Consider the following 13,164-nt stretch of genomic DNA (forward strand, 5'->3'; position numbering starts at 1 on the left):
AACCACAGTCATCGCTCCGCACAGCACCGCAGGGGGAGAAGGAGCAGCAGGACTAAAAATGGCGGCTTTTCGCTGGCTTTTTTCACCCGGGCTCGGTCTCCAGCGTCACCGTAGCGGGGCTTCAGGCATGCACCCCCACCGGACCCAGCAGACAGTAGGGCCCTCTCCCCTGCAGCCCCCAGCCGTAGGACCAGCGCACAGGCACCGCCGGTCGCGCAGACGCGCGCCACTGTCGGAGCTCCGGCGGCGGCCGGCGGGGAGGCAGGGAGCCGGGGACCACGCTGGAAGGTCCACAGCAGCACAGCCGCGCCGCACAACGGGTCAGCAAGGGCAGCAGCAGAGGCAGCACACACTCAGGGGCCAGCTGGCAGGGAGCAGGATCCACGGGTTGGGGAAAACGGATGGGTTCACAGGATTTTTAGCGGAGAGCTAAGGCTGCACACAGCTACTCCATACCGATCCAAGCCACGCCCCCCATGCAACGTAACTTTTACATCCTCCAAAGCTGGTAAGCTTAATTTGAAAAATAGTTGGGGGGGGGGGGGGGGGGGGGCTGGGGGAGTACTGTCGAACTCTAGTTTGTAGCCCTGAGAAACGGGCTCTCTGGCCCAGGCATCCTGGCAGGTCTCCCAGATGCGGGGTGGGCACCGTCATGCTGAGGCCTTAGTGGAAGCAGAACTGGTGGACTGTTCCTGAGAACTGGTACTTGCAGGTTTTCTGGACTTACCTCTGGTGCCTCTAGCTGCATTGGAGGCACCTCTGGCCATTGATCGAAACATGTGAGACCAAAAAAGACTGGACAGATGGCCCCGGATAGGAGCGTCTCGCTGGCGGGACCCCAGAGGGGAGAAACGTGGATTTCCCAGCCGTAACTTTGGAAATCCATAAATCCAGTTCAACCCCAATAGCCATTCCCCAGAAAAGGGGAGGGGTTCCACATTACATTTGGATTCTGCGTCCACAACCCACTGACGCAACCACACTGCCATGGCAGACGTCCAAGCATTAATGTTCCCCATCTCCTTGAGGGAATCACAGAGGACATGGGTAGTGTCCTGAATGTGCTTCAGGCGGGTTACCATAGTAACTAAGGGCATATCCTCCGAGAGGCCCCCCTGAATTTGCGTGGCCCAAGAATAAATAGCATGGTCATCCAGCAACCCGCAATGACCGGTCTTTGTGAAAGGCCGGCTGCAGTGTATATAGATTTTTGGGTAGTCTATCTTTCTATCCCCAGGATCCTTCATAGTAAAGGAGCCCCTGGGGCAGACAGCGCCGCCTTCTTAGACAGGCGAGAGACTGAGGAATCCACCCCAGGGGGTTCCTCCCAAAATTTTCTACCTTCAGGAGCAAATGGGAAAGTGCGCAAATTTTTTTTGGACACTTGGACTTTTTTGTCTGTATTTTTCCAGGCCTGTTTGAATAAGTCATCTAACTCTGGAAAATCAGGGAAAGTGACATTGAGTTTGTTTTGGACCCAAAAAAAAAAATGACTGCTGTGATGCAGCGTCCTCTAGAGGGAGCTTTAACACGTCCCTTATAGCCAAAATGAGGGGTTCAATACCCTGAGTAGAATTGGGGCCCCCCCAACTAATGGGATCCAGGTCATCCCCATCATCTGGAATATCATAATCTGATAGCAGAGCAGGTTAACCACACTTCTGTGGACCTGCATGAGAAGGGAAGCTGTGCATCTGCAACAGCTTGTTGTAGTAGCTGAGTGTTCTGCACATTAGGAGTGAACTGGGAAGACATATCTGACATCATAGTCTTAAGAGACCCTAACCAGTGGGGCTCTGGACCCTCTCCCCCAGCCCCTTGATTGATTTGTGAAGATTGACTGCATTGTTCACACAAAACAGAGTCGTTAGATAATGGAGAGAATCTTGTGCGACATACACTGCACAGCTTGTGTTTACCAATATTTCACAGTAAGCATAATAACATACACACACACAGTAATAATGCAAGCCTGCCCTACTGTATGTGAGAGAAGACACAGATGAGAGAGGACACTAGCACACACTGAGCTGCACAGCCCCAGTGAGGCTGCCAGCTTTCTAAACACAGTAAACACTTAACCATTTTAAGTTCTACAGAGGATCAGGATAGTGTACACTAGCAGCTTGCCCCCTTAGCTACACCCTGTACCAGTTTTCCAGCATATCTTGTGAGGAAGGAAGCGCTGTGTGTGCTGTAGATGGCTGCTGTAAGCAGAGGAAGGCGCCAAAACACCTCAGGTCCCGCTCTGAGTTAGCTCCGCCCCCTCTAATGGCGCCAGAGCTATAATGAATATTTATACTGGCAAAGTCTCCTTCATAGCTTAAGACATCACACAAGTGCTAGTCAAGCCTTTTTGTGCCAGGTCTACACGGGGGATCATAGCGGGACCCCCCCAGGAGGGTCCCGTACACCGCACCCATAATCAGCTACACTTTGAACTGTGGTACCTCCCTAGCAGGCCCCCGGTTTGTACTCACCACCAATGTCACCCTCAGGCAGCATTAGGGGTGTGCAGCGTGCTGCGACAGCCAAGGCGCAGTACCCCACTGAAAAACAACCCCTCAGAATGGTGGTCCTGAAGCGGGGAAGTGGTTCTGCACCTCAAAAAAGGCCGATGACCGCCCCCCCCCCCATCTCCCACGGCACAGGTATGCTGTTGCCCAGACAGCATACCGAAAATAATTAAAGTTAAAAAGAAATTGAAGAAAACTCTCTGGAGCTGCAGAGATGTGCATCCTCTCCTGAGTGCACTTTTTTCTAAACTGCCTGTGGGAGGGGGCATAAAGGGGAGGAGCCAGCACACCCAGTTGAAGAAATTTGAAGTGCACTGGCTCCTTTGGACCCTGTCTACACCCCATCGTACTAGTTTCCCTCAATATCCCTCTTATGGATGCTTGAGAAACAGAGCAATATTGGCAGGGCCAGATAGGCTGTAGCCTGGAGCGCTGGGTCCAGGGGGGGAGGGGGCGCTGGCACAATAGTTTAGGTTTCTTTTGTTTTCTTTTACTGCCTGTCGTGATCCAGACGTCTGAATCTCGACCACCGGCTGTAACCCACACTAGGGTGGCAGCGTGGACCAAAGCATGGCGAGCACAGCAAGCCCACAATGGGGCACGCTGCGCTCGCCGCCAGTATCCCGGCATTGGTCTCCTGGCCAACCAGTATCCCTACAGCCGGCCTTTAATACTGATCCCGTTTGTGTAGACAAAAGGAAAAATAGTGTGGTATGTGGGGGTTTAGTGGTGCATTTAAGGGTATAAACAGGACTGGATAATCCTCCTATTTTCGCTCTGCCCTCCAGAAAGGAATACCCAATACTCACACCTGTATTGGCCTGTTCATGTTAGTCTGGTCTCCAGAACTTCTGCCAGAATGCTGTGGGAATAGAGGCGATGATTCAGATGGACTCACAGCAGCTATGGATGTACTGTAGCTGCTATGCAAAAATATGCTACAGAAGGAAGATGCCCACTTATTGCTTCTGTAAGCCGCTGTCCGAACACACCAACCACCCATCTGAGTAAGCTTAGGCTTATGGCCACAGCAACTTCTGACGCTGGCAGGAAATCTGGTAGGAAGACGAAGACCTGTGCCTCAGCAAGCCTAGAAAATGGTCCCCGTTGCCGCCCCCAAATGGTAGCAGCATGTCAATCTCATTGCAGTTTAGGGGACACTGCAAGCAATCTGTCATGACCCATTCTGCACATGCACAGCACGAGTCCTGAGATGCAATACCAACGCCTCACACTGCAATTGCACATAAACCATGAGGTTTGCGTACAACTCTGAATCAGGCCCACAGTCCTCACATTAACAGTGAGATTAGCATTCTGTAGCAGTGTACAGAGCTGTACATTTACAGTATACTGTATGTGCAGAACAGAACAACTCAGTCACATGATAAGTATTCATTATAATCAAAGATAAACCGCTACCTCCCCCACTCCACCATCATGCAGCCAGGTGTTAATGCATATTGGCCCTCATTCCGAGTTGTTTGCTCGTTATTTTCCTTCGCATCGGTGCGATTTTCCGCTAACTGCGCATGCGCAATGTTTGGACTGCGGCTGCGCCAAGTAAATTTGCTAAGAAGTTTGGTATTTGACTCATGGCATTACGAGATTTTTTCTTCGTTCTGCTGATCGTAGTGTGATTGACAGGAAGTGGGTGTTTCTGGGCGGAAAATGGCCGTTTTATGGGAGTGTGTGAAAAAACGCTGCCGTTTCTGGGAAAAACGCAGGAGTGGCTGGAGAAACGGGGGAGTGTCTGGGCGAACGCTGGGTGTGTTTGTGACATCAAACCAGGAACGACAAGCACTGAACTGATCGCACTGGAAGAGTAAGTCTCGAGCTACTCAGAAACTGCAAAGAAAAATCTTTTCGCAATATTGCGAATACTTCGTTCGCAATTCTACTAAGCTAAGTTTCACTCCCAGAGGGCGGCGGCTTAGCGTGTGCACTGCTGAGAAAAAGCGGCTAGCGAGCGAACAACTCGGAATGAGGGCCATTGTGTGTGCACATGACTGTATATAGTGTATGGTTACAATAAAATGGTCAGTCTTACTACGGTTTGCACATGACTGGAATGTGGTGGTGGCTTGGGTTAATATCTGTACAGAACAAAGTTGACAGTGTTTGGGGAGCATAAACTGGTATAGTTATCTATGGGTATATTATGGGTGCAGAACAAAACTGTATGTGTATGGGCACGTTTGGTACAAGATGTACTGGCACACTAAAAATAGGATTTTGGTACTTACCAGATAAATCCTTTTCTTTGAATCCATAGGGGGCACTGGAGTACTCTTAAGATATGGACGGTGCATTAGCAGGGAAGGCACATTTAAATATTTAAATGTGTAACCCTCCTCTTCCCTCCTCCATACTCCCAAGATCCTCAGTGTTTTTTACTGAGCCGAATAGGAGCGACAGAGAGGTGAACAATGGAAAATTACATATAACATTATAAAATAACGGACAACAATAAAGTTGACACTTAACAAAACGGACAACTAGAAAGTTGTCACTACCATAGATGATAATCACTATAACCTCAGAATTAGTTGGTGATAACGTGTTACCATAAGGTTTCTTGACCTTACCACAAGCTAGTGAAAAACTACTCTGGGTGGGCATCCAGTGCCCCCTATGGATTCAAAGAAAAGGATTTATCTGGTAAGTACCAAAATCCTCTTTTCTTTTTCATCCACTAGGGGTCACTGGAGTACTCTTGGGACGTACCAAAGTTTCCCCCGTGGGCGGGAGAGCTGTTTGGCACCTGTAACACTAGACTGCTAAAGCTAGATGCTGATGCCGTAAACGTATTAACTTGTAAAAGCGCACAAACGTGTGCACTGATTACCATGTAGACGAACAGCAAAGATGCGTCGTAGAAGCTCCACGACCTGCTGCCCATGATGTTCCCATAGAACATGTGGAATGAGCTGAAACTGATGTAGGCGGTTGTAGCCTAGCACGAAGGAAAACCTGACGTATGGTCAGTGTAATCCACCTGGCTAAAATGTGTTTGGAAGCTGGCCAACCCAACCTGACTAGATCATAGAGAACAACAATGTATCCATTTTACGTACTGCTGATGCTCGGGCTAAACGCGCAGTGCGCGTACCACAGCCTAAGTAGCTCCTGCACTTCCTGATAATACTTGAACTACGATTGGCTGATTGAAGTGAAAAGATGATACTACCTTTGGTAGAAAAAACGGAATTCATCTGAAATTCCGCTCTCACTCATGAAACATTAAAACGATGGCTTGCAAATCAAGGCACCCAATTGCGAAACACGCCTTGCCAAAGCTAAGGCTAGGAGAAACACTGTTTCCCAAGTTAGAACTTAACCCCCACGTGTTATCAGGATTCAACGAAATCGAAACCAGATTGAAGTTTCATGGCGCTATAAAAGGCGGAAGGACCCTGCAGGAAAGAGTAACCTGTTGGGCAAAAGCCAAACGCCTTGAAAGTAAATTGACAAGGCAGCGACCTGCACTCTTAGTGTCGATAAACGTAGTCCTCCATCGAACTGAGTCTATAATCATAACTAAAAACGAGAAACCTGAAAGAAAACAGCCACTTGTGAACTTCACACCACCCTATATAAGCTTGCCAATTACTAATAATGGAGCTGCTGTAACTGGCTTCCTAGCAGGTAATCTGGTTGGTATAACAGATATTGGAAAACCCTCGTCTTAAGAGTGCGGTGTCAACCGTGACCCTGTCAACTCCGCTGCGCTAAATTTGGCATAGGTAACGGTGTTGTATTAGGTGTAGACGTAGCGGCAGCAGGTACAGATGTGGTCTGTCATTTGATCAGCCTCAGCCACTCAAAAAACGTAAAGGTGGAACAGATACCAAAGGCTGTACAGCTTCACTATTGTGAGAGCCCTCACTGCCACTGCCTTTGTTGTTTTAAACACATATTAGGTGCTTAACGATGATGGCGAGAAGCCATTAGATTCAGCTGTGGGTAACTGCACCGCTGGACTAACATTTGTAACACCTGTGAATCTTTTTCCCATTCCGGTGGATGAAAATGCTGAAGGTTGAGATAAACCGCTTTTGAGTAGTCGGGTTCTGGAATGAACACTGCCGACAATGGGCCTAATTCCTAGTTGATCGCAGCAGCAATTTTGTTAGCAGTTGGGCAAAACCATGGGGGTAATTCCAAGTTGATCGCAGCAGGATTTTTTTTAGCAGTTGGACAAAACCATGTGCACTGCAGGGGAGGCAGATATAACATGTGCAGAGAGAGTTAGATTTGGGTGTGGTGTGTTCAATCTGCAATCTAATTTGCAGCGTAAAAATAAAACAGCCAGTATTTACCCTGCACAGAAATAAAATAACCCACCCAAATCTTACTCTATCTGCACATGTCATGGTTGGTTCTATATCGGAGGGGCTGAAGGGACCTTGTGACGTATTGAGGGGAGGAGCTACGTCACCAGGGGGAGGGGCTACGGGCGAATAGAGTACCCGAAAAGTACCCTTGCGGGCTCGCTTCGCTCGCCACGCTTCGGGCACGGTGGCTCGCTCCGCTTCGCTCACCACCTAATTACTAAAGGTAATAGTTGGTGGCGTGGATAGTAGAGGAACTATCCCGCTGGCCTAGCTCCTCCCCCCTTTCATCGTAACTCCTCCCCCTTACGGAAAAGGTCCCTTAGCCCACTTGATTCTAGCATCTACCCACATGTTATATCTGCCTCCCCTGCAGTGCACATGGTTTTGCCCAACTGCTAAAAAAGATCCTGCTGCGATCAACTTGGAATTACCCCCCATGTGCACTGCAGGGGGGGCAGATATAACATGTGCAGAGAGAGTTAGATTTGGGTGTGGTGTGTTCAATCTGCAATATAAATTGCAGTGTAAAAATAAAGCAGGCAGTATTTACCCTGCACAGAAACAAAATGACCCACCCAAATCTAACTCTCTCTGCAAATGTTATATCTGCCCTCCCTCCTCTCTCTCCCCCCCCCTGCAGTGCACATGGTTTTGCCAGTTGCTAACAAACTTGCTGCTGCGATCAACTCATAATTACCCCCAATATCACTTGGTGATGCTCGGCACCATTTGGGATTACAGCAACTTGTCGCATAGCCCTGCGACATCAAGTGCCTTTTTGTTTGGTGATTTATGCGACTGCCGTCGCGCTTTTAACTGATGAATCACCTGAGACTGGAACATGTGAACTTCCTGTCGCTGTGTATTGTACATTGACTTGAGTACTAGGACATTTATTGTCAGGCCTGGTGTGAAGATACTACATAGTGTATTACTACTCCCCAACTGAATGAGGTAAATCTAGACTCTGAACAGTCTCTCCGCGGTGAGATTGAGTATGTGGTGGCACGAGAATAATGATACACTGTTCTTAGATATAAGCGCACTATCTGATGAATCTCTGACCACTGTGCGATTCAGTTAAAGAGAACGTGAGGGCAACTTCCGAAAAAGAGTGCGTATAAAATGTACGTATATTTTCTAACAGTCACAAGTGCACTGAGACTTCCTGTGGATCGAGCACAAATTGTATTAGTGAACTAATACTTTGTGTATTTTGTGTCTTAGGCATGAAATTCCTTGACACGAAACCTGGTTTGATTTGCAGAAGTTGACCATCTAATCGTGCTGAACTACCACATTGTACGTTAGTAAAGTATTTTGAAGGATTATTTGTGGAGACGGAGCTTTGATGAGAAGGTTGTCTAAGCACAGCATTATCACTACCCGGGATCTGAGAATAGCTATTATCACAGACATCACCCTTGTGACTACCCGAGGTGCTGACGAGAGGCCAAGTAGTAGTGTCTGAAATGATAATGGTTTTGTTGTACTGCAAACCTTGAAGTATGCCGGATGTGACAAAAATTGAAAACGTAAATACGCGTCCCTGAGCTTTAGTGAAAGGACGATTTCTGTTTTAACCCGCAATCCCTGACCGCAGGAATTCCCTTTAAAATATGTAGTCAGTCACGTACTGATTGAACCTCTTTAGGATCAATGGGATCCGGATTGAAAGTCGACAGTAACTAGGTCGACCACTATTGGTCGACAGTAACTAGGTCGACAGGTCAACATGAGTTTTTCACAATTTTTTTCTTTTTTTCAACCTTTTCATACTTAACGATCCACGTGGACTACGATTGGAATGGTAATCTGTGCCGAGCGAAGCGAAGGCACCATGCCCGAAGCATGGCGAGCGAAGCGGTGCACTAATTGGGGTTCCCGGTCACTCTACGAAGAAAACGACACCAAAATAACATTAAAAACTCATGTCGACCTAAAGACCCTGTCGACCAATAGTGGTCAACCTAGACATTGTCGACCTAGTTACTGTCGACTTTCAATACCACACCCGGATCAATATGGTTATGACGGAGCAGTCCGCTGTGGTACTACAGAAAAAGAAATTGTAATAATAATAATTAGTGATGAGCGGGTTCGGATCCTCGGGATCCGAACTTCACCTTTGTTTTCACGGGTCCGAGCAACTCGGATCATCCCGCCTTGCTCGGTTAACCCGAGCGCGCCCGACCGTCATCATCCCGCGGTCGGATTCTCGCGAGATTCGTATTCTATGTAAGGAGCCGCGCGCTGCCGCCATTTTTCACTTGTGCTTTGGAGATGATCGTGAGAGGACGTGGCTGGCTTCCTCTCAGTTTCTATGTTCAGTGGGCTGCAAATATCTGTGCTCAGTGTGCTGCAAGTGCAAATATCTACGTTCTCTGCCTGAAAAACGCTCCATATCTGACTGCTCAGTGTGCTGATTGCTTTATTGTGGGGACTGGGGACCAGCAGTATTATATAGTAGGACAGTACAGAGTTTTGCTGACCAGTGACCACCAGTATTATACGTTCTCTGCCTGAAAAACGCTCCATATCTGTGCTGCATTGTAGTATATAGTAGGAGAGTGCAGAATTTTGCTGACCACCAGTATAACTATATATATATATATATATATATAGCAGTACAGTACAGTAGTCCACTGCTCTACCTACCTCTGTGTCGTCAAGTATACTATCCATCCATACCTGTGGTGCATTTCAGTTTTGCACAGTTTGCTGACCACCAGTATATATTATATAGCAGTACGGTACAGTAGTCCACTGCTCTACCTACCTCTGTGTCGTCAAGTATACTATCCATCCATACCTGTGGTGCATTTCAGTTTTGCACAGTTTGCTGACCACCAGTATAACTATATAGCAGTACGGTACAGTAGTCCACTGCTCTACCTACCTCTGTGTCATCAAGTATACTATCCATCCATACCTGTGGTGCATTTCAGTTTTGCACAGTTTGCTGACCACCAGTATATACTATATAGCAGTACGGTACAGAAGGCCACTGCTCTACCTACCTCTGTGTCGTCAAGTATACTATCTATCCATACCTGTGGTGCATTTCAGTTTTGCACAGTTTGCTGACCACCAGTATAACTATATATATATAGCAGTACGGTACAGTAGTCCACTGCTCTACCTACCTGTGTCGTCAAGTATACTATACATCCATACCTGTGGTGCATTTCAGTTTTGCGCAGTATATATAGTAGTAGGCCATTGCTATTGATATATTACTGGCATATAATTCCACACATTAAAAAATGGAGAACAAAAATGTGGAGGGTAAAATAGGGAAAGATCAAGATCCACCTCGTGCTGAAGCTGCTGCCACTAGTCATGACCGAGACGATGAAATGCCATCAACGTCGTCTGCCAAGGCCGATGCCCAATATCATAGTAGAGAGCATGTAAAATCCAAAAAAATAAAGCTCAGTAAAATGACCCAAAAATCAAAATCGTCTGAGGAGAAGCATAAACTTGCCAATGTGCCATTTACGACACGAAGTGGCAAGGAACGGCTGAGGCCCTGGCCTATGTTCAAGGCTAGTGGTTCAGCTTCACCTGAGGATGGAAGCACTCCTCCCTCCTGCTAGAAAACTTAAGAGTTAAGATGGCAAAAGCACAGCAAAGAACTGTGCGTTCTTCTAAATCACAAATCCCCAAGGAGAGTCCAATTGTGTCGGTTGCAATGCCTGACCTTCCCAACACTGGACGGGAAGAGGTTGCGCCTTCTACCATTTGCACACCCCCTGCAAGTGCTGGAAGGAGCACCCGCAGTTCAGTTCCTGATAGTCAAATTGAAGATGTCACTGTTGAAGTACACCAGGATGAGGATATGGATGTTGCTGGCGCTGGGGAGGAAATTGACAAGGAGGATTCTGATGGTGAGGTGGTTTGTTTAAGTCAGGCACCCGGGAAGACACCTGTTGTCCGTGGGACGAATATGGCCATTGACATGCCTGGTCAAAATAAAAATAAAAAATCACCTCTTCGGTGTGGAATTATTTAAACAGAAATGCGGACAACTGGTGTCAAGCCGTGTGTTGCCTTTGTCAAGCTGTAATAAGTAGGGGTAAGGACGTTAACCACCTAGGAACATACTCCCTTATACGTCACCTGGACCGCATTCATCAGAAGTCAGTGACAAGTTCAAAAACTTTGGATGACAGCGGAAGCAGTCCACTGACCACTAAAACCCTTCCTCTTGTAACCAAGCTCCTGCAAACCACACCAACTCCCTCAGTGTCAATTTCCTCCTTACACAGGAAAGCCAATAGTCCTGCAGGCCATGTCACTGTCAAGTCTGACGAGTCCTCTCCTGCCTGGGATTCCTCCGATGCATCCTTGAGTGTAATGCCTACTGCTGCTGGGAGTCGATCGTCATCCCAGAGGGGAAGTCGGAAGACCACTTGTACTACTTCCAGTAAGCAACTGACTGTCCAACAGTCCTCTGCGAGGAAGATGAAATATCACAGCAGTCATCCTGCTGCAAAGCGGATAACTCAGGCCTTGGCAGCCTGGATGGTGAGAAACGTGTTTCCGGTATCCACCGTTAATTCACAGGGAACTAGAGACTTGATTGAGGTACTGTGTCCCCGATACCAAATACCATCTAGGTTCCATTTCTCTAGGCAGGCGATACCGGAAATTTACACAGACGTCAGAAAAAGAGTCACCAGTGTCCTAAAAAATGCAGTTGTACCCAATTTCCACTTGACCACGGACATGTGGACAAGTGGAGCAGGGCAGACTCAGGACTATATGACTGGGACAGCCCACTGGGTAGATGTATTGCCTCCCGCAGCAAGAACAGCAGCGGCGGCACCAATAGCAGCATCTCGCAAACGCCAACTCGTTCCTAGGCAGGCTACGCTTTGTATCACCGCTTTCCATAAGAGGCACACAGCTGACAACCTCTTACGGAAACTGAGGAACATCATCGCACAATGGCTTACCCCAATTGGACTCTCCTGGGGATTTGTGACATCAGACAACGCCACCAATATTGTGCGTGCGCTACATCTGGGCAAATTCCAGCACGTCCCATGTTTTGCACATACATTGAATTTGGTGGTGCAGAATTATTTAAAAAACGACAGGGGCGTGCAAGAGATGCTGTCGTGGCCCGAAGAATTGCGGGCCACTTTCGGCATTCAGCCACCGCGTGCCGAAGACTGGAGCACCATCAAACAGTCCTGAACCTGCCCTGCCATCATCTGAAGCAAGAGGTGGTAACGAGGTGTAATTCAACCCTCTATATGCTTCAGAGGATGGAGGAGCAGCAAAAGGCCATTCAAGCCTATACATCTGCCTACGATATAGGCAAAGGAGGGGGAATGCACCGGACTCAAGCGCAGTGGAGAATGATTTCAACGTTGTGCAAGGTTCTGCAACCCTTTGAACTTGCCACACGTGAGTCAGTTCAGACACTGCCAGCCTGAGTCAGGTCATTCCCCTCATCAGGCTTTTGCAGAAGAAGCTGGAGACATTGGAGGAGCTAAAACAGAGCAATTCCGCTAGGCATGTGGGACTTGTGGATGGAGCCCTTAATTCGCTTAACCAGGATTCACGGGTGGTCAATCTGTCGAAATCAGAGCACATTTTGGCCACCGTGCTCGATCCTAGATTTAAAACCTACGTTGTATCTCTCTTTCCGGCAAACACAAGTCTGCAGAGGTTCAAAGACCTGCTGGTGAGAAAATTGTCAAGTCAAGCGGAACGTGACCCGTCAACAGCTCCTCCTTCACATTCTCCCACAACTGGGGCTGCGAGGAAAAGGCTAAGAATTCCGAGCCCACCCGCTGGCGGTGATGCAGGGCAGTCTGGAGTGAGTGCGGACATCTGGTCCGGACTGAAGGACCTGCCAACGATTACTGACATGTCGTCTACTGTCACTGCATATGATTCGGTCACCATTGAAAGAATGGTGGAGGATTATGAGTGGCCGCATCCAAGTAGGCATGTCAGACAGTCCGTACGTATACTGGCAGGAAAAAGAGGCAATTTGGAGGCCCTTGCACAAACTGGCTTTATTTTACCTAAGTTGCCCCCCCTCCAGTATGTACTCCGAAAGACTGTTTAGTGCAGCCGCTCACCTTCTCAGCAATCGGCATACGAGGTTACTTCCAGAAAATGTGGAGATGATGATGTTCATCAAAATGAATTATAATCAATTCCTCCGTGGGGACATTCACCAGCAATTGCCTCCAGAAAGTACACAGGGACCTGAGATGGTGGATTCCAGTGGGGACGAATTAATAATCTGTGAGGAGGGGGATGTAACAGTGAAAGGGGTGAGGAATCGG

This window comes from Pseudophryne corroboree, chromosome 2 (assembly GCF_028390025.1).
Source record: "Pseudophryne corroboree isolate aPseCor3 chromosome 2, aPseCor3.hap2, whole genome shotgun sequence".
Lineage (NCBI taxonomy): Eukaryota > Metazoa > Chordata > Amphibia > Anura > Myobatrachidae > Pseudophryne > Pseudophryne corroboree.